Genomic DNA, 4,545 nt, shown 5'->3' with positions numbered 1-4,545 from the left:
AGTGTTCTCCACAAACCAGTATGATCAGCGTCCCCTGAGAGCTTGTTAGATGCAGACTGTCTAGTCTACTACACACTACCCAGTCAGAATCTGCATTTGCGCACAGGAGAGGGGGAGGGGCTGCTCCACACCACTTCACAGGGTCTCATCCTGTGTATCCACATTAGCTGGGTAGCTGCTGAAATAGCATTTCTAAGGTGTGACCTGGGCATCACAATCTTGATAAAGTTCCACATGTGATTCCAAGAACAGCGGGAGTGACATCTCTGTGACAAGAGTTCTTGATGTAGCCCAGCCTATACTGCCCAATGTCCCTGGAACCATCTCCCTCTCCAATGACTTGGGCTCTGGAGTTGGTCTGGGTCAACAGTCCATGCTGTCACACCCTCCAATGTGAGGTTCTTCCCTGGGAACCCTAATGTCTGTCCCAGGAGCTTCACTCTGAGCAAAACTAAAAAGTATTTGAGGGTGGAGGTTGGTGCAGTGAAAACACATGCATTTGTCTCAGGTGAGAGGAAAGTCTACAATGAGCTCAAGGAAGAGCGTGAGTGCCCTCTAGTGGGTTGTTACTGCTGGAAGATCAGCACAAAGGGGCAGGAGACATGAGCTATGACCGCTTACCTTGGACAAAGGGCACATTCAGGGTCACAAGGACAGGAATTGTAGATGCAAAGAAAAGAGGGACTGGAGGTAGGGGCAAGGTTAAGAGAGATGAGAAACAGCAGGGTGAAGGGGAGCCTCCTGGGAACACTGAAGGAAGGGCACACAGCAGGGCTCTCAGTCTTCTCAGCATTGACATTTGGGGCTAGTAATTCTTATGGGGGAGTTTGGAAGGGCTTGTCTTACATGCCATAAAAAGATTAGCACCATCCCAAGGTCTCTACCTACTAGATTCCAATAGAACTCAGCACCCCCTATGTAAGGAACATTTTCTCTGACATCGCTGTATGTCCTGAGGAAAGGGAAAAGGAGATTGTACAACCACCCCCTGGTTGAGAACCACTGATCTACACTAATCTCTAATATCGTCTAACCAATTGAAACCCTGTCAGTGTGTGAATAAGAGAAGAAACAGACATCTTTAATATCTAAGAAAAATTAATTTTAATCTATCAAAAGGTGATTCATCAGTTGAAGGCATATTTAGGGGTGATTGATGGCTGCCTGTAGCTCACCAGCTGGAAGACTAGGTTTTCAAAGGGTGTGACCACAGCCCTGGGCCTCTCTCTGAACCACAAGAGCCTTTCATGCTCCCTCATTAAGGGGGAGAGGATCTCTGTAGTGTCCTCACCATTCATCCCTCCATCTCTAGACTCTGGAGAGAATTTTTTGTCCTCTCTGGGATGTGATTCTTAAACTATTGACCTCTACTTCTGGCCTTCGTCCATCCCAACATTGTCACAGGCCCAGCAGGTGCATTCTGCATGTGATTTTGAAGGAAAAGTTCTCAAAAACAGTGGCCCTCACCACCTTGAACTGACCTCCACCTTCAGTGCCCTCATCATTACCCAGCAGCACTTGGACACTTATGTTTTTGGTAGTCAGATGCTTTCCAACCCTCGGGGATTGTGTGCCTCTCTACTCTGTGTATTGGGATGACTGATAGAAACGGACAGAGTTAAACCGCATGCGTGTTTACAGAAGATGATCTATATGAACTGATAAAAGCTTAAAATCATAGGAGAGTCTACATAAAATCCATATTCCTATACTAAAACATGGATAGGATTGGCTTTCACAGTTTCTTAAGAGATAAACCTCAAAAAATGACATCAACAGTGAACTAAAAAAATAAAACATGCATCACAGTTACTGATAAATTTAAATGGTTGTTTTCCTTAAAAATACATACCAGGGTTGGTGTTCCCAGGGGGGAACAGGGCTGTGGCGGGTGCAGGGCCTGAACAGAGGCGGTAGCTAAAGGCCCCGCAGTGACAGCATGGGTGAAGGGGAGAGAGGCGGGGGAGACCTTGGGCTGCTTTGGTCGATGGGTAGGTCTGAGGGGCTGATGGGCTGGAGTCCTAAGTCCAGGCCAGGGATCTCACCCATGGTTGGTGTTCCCGAACCCACAGTGCAGCTGGCCTTGTCCTCACCATGAGGCCGCAGCAGGTGCCGTTTTCCTGGTAGGTGTTCATTCAGCGAGACCACCACAGTGGCACATGCTGCCCGTTCCAGACCAAGTTCCCTGCAGAGCTGGAAAATCAGATTGATAAGCAGCAATTTGAAGAAACAGTTCCAACTCTAAATAACCTTTATGCAGAAGCAGAGAAGCTTGGGGGTCAATCATATCTCAGAAGTTGTTTGGCTTGTTTAACAGCATACACCATATTTTTGTGCATGGAAACTCATTAGGAGAAGGTTCTGAAAGGCTCCAAATACACTGAAGAGCAGAATGAGAAGCTACATCCCGCCCTACCCCCACCCCGAACCCCAGGTCTCCTCCTGACAGAGCCCGTTGAGAGAGGACTTAGAGTTATTGAAATTACTATTTATGAAGACAAAGGCATGAGCAGTGGAAGATAAGCCATAGAATTAAAGATGCCAGCTCCAGCGGGGACCCTTCATCTGTCCACTGGCCAAAGGCAGAGTGTCCCCCACCTCCTCTCCACAGAGTCATTCCTCTGTACGTGCTACCAGAACCATTTACTCCAAGGACTAACTTTCTAAAATTTGACATCTGGTGTGACCTCTACTCACTCAGCATCCACTTTGTGCTTCCAAATTGTGTAGAACCCTGTAAACTTTTTATTAGTTTCTGAGAAAACACAATGAAGTATTGCACGTTTTCTTTTGATTTTATTCAAAGCCATGAATAAAATGTGCAGTCAGCCCAACACAAAGTTTCTTATCTGCCACCAGTACCACTGGTTCTCTTCATTCCTTGGGCCAGCTTCCCAGGTGGCTATAGACTTCAAAGCGGTATGTTAACCAGTGTTCAGTCTTATTCCCCCAGATTAATAAAATGTTTTTCTCCAGGATTTTGGTGAAGGGTAGGTTGTGTCTGTGGTTTTGCTAATGCATCTCCCAGCTTTCCAAGAACTACCAGTTTTGCCATGACTCAGAGTTTTAAAGATCTATTTCTTCTGTTCAGTTTCTCAAACTGAAGCTCATTGGAAAGATAATGTATAATGTTGTTTGTTTTGTTATAGCAATTATTCCTAATTAAAGCAATATTAAATGCAATTTCCAGTTTAAAAAAAAAGAACATTCCAGTGCATTGTATTCTTTTCTTTTTTAATATTTTATTGGGGAATTGGGGAAGGGAACATTGTGTTTTTTCAGGACCCATCAGCTCCAAGTCAAGTTGCTGTCCTTCAATCTTAGTTGTGGAGGGTGCAAGCTCAGCTCCAAGTCCCGTCGCCGCTTTCAATCTAGTTGCAGGGGAGCGCAGCCCACCATCCCATGTAGGAGTCAGACCAGCAACCTTGTTGTTAAGAGCATGGATTCTCACCAGCTGAGCCATCCAGCTGCCCGTTGGCAGCTCAGTGGCAGCTCAGCTCGGGTGCAGCTCACTGGCCCATGTGGGAATCGAACCAGCGACTCTGTTGCTCAGAGCTCACGCTCTTAGCCAACTGCGCCACCGGGCCAGCCCCCATTATTTTATTTTTACAATGATGTAAGAGTGCCCTTCTGTAGATAGGCTTTCTACAGTTTTGTGACCTGGTAGGAATTAATAACCTTTTCCCCCTTAAATCTCAAATACATAACTAGAGGCAACTCCTGGGCGCTAACCCAGTTCCCACCACCTCACACCAGTTGCAGAAAGAGCTGAGGCCTGAGCTCCCCTGGTCCTCAAGACAGCAGGGGCACCCCTGGGGCTGTCTCTACACTCTGATGTCCCCATGTCGGCGGGGTGCTGATTGGCAGGTGGGGACCCAAGGCCTGAGAGTCCAGTGGCTCTTTGTGGCTCAATTATGACCAGCCAGCAGCGCCCCCATATGTCAGAAAGCTCCCAAAACCGAGTCCCTACAGGAAAGCACTGACCTGCCAACAGGCACTCAGATTTCACTCTATTTCCTGGGCGTAACTGAGCATCCTGAGCATAGGGTTCACCTGGGATGCAGACCATACGCCAGTCCCTGCAAGTGGCGGTCACCAAGTCTTGGAGGTGCTTTCCTACAAGGTGGCCTGGATCTCATCACCCAGCCCTTCTTTCTGACTCCAGGAGGGTTACGTGATGCCCACAGCTTGGTCCATGGGCACCTTGAGTGCCCAGACCCCATGCCGGGGAAGTGTTGCTGAGCTCTGCCAGCAGGGCAAGGAGAGAGTGAGAGGTTGACCAGGAACCCTCAGTGAGAGCAGGAGGCAGAGCCAGGACCCGGGCATCAACGATTAACCCTTGATGATAGATGGGGAGGTCCCTTTCTTGTGCCCAGTGTGGGACCCTGAACAGAAGCCTCCCTCTAGTCACTATGTCTGGGAGAAGGAGACTAAAAAAAGACCAGATAGGGCCGGCCGAGTGGCGCAATGGTTAAGAACTGGCTTGGGATGCCAGAGGGCCCCGGTTCGGATCCCACATATGAGGGCCAGTGACACTGCCCTCCA

At 48.2% G+C, this 4,545-nt stretch overlaps 1 pseudogene; it reads left to right on the top strand.

Annotated features, from left to right (window-relative positions):
• Nucleotides 1-2,094: 2,094 nt before the first annotated feature.
• LOC109374456 (golgin subfamily A member 7 pseudogene) lies at nt 2,095-2,523 on the top strand (annotated as a pseudogene).
• Nucleotides 2,524-4,545: the final 2,022 nt, after the last annotated feature.

Source organism: Hipposideros armiger, unplaced genomic scaffold (genome assembly GCF_001890085.2).
Source record: "Hipposideros armiger isolate ML-2016 unplaced genomic scaffold, ASM189008v1 scaffold_824, whole genome shotgun sequence".
Taxonomy (NCBI): Eukaryota; Metazoa; Chordata; class Mammalia; order Chiroptera; family Hipposideridae; genus Hipposideros; species Hipposideros armiger.
Note: the sequence above shows the minus strand (reverse complement) of the source record. Positions and strands in the feature narration are given on the sequence as shown.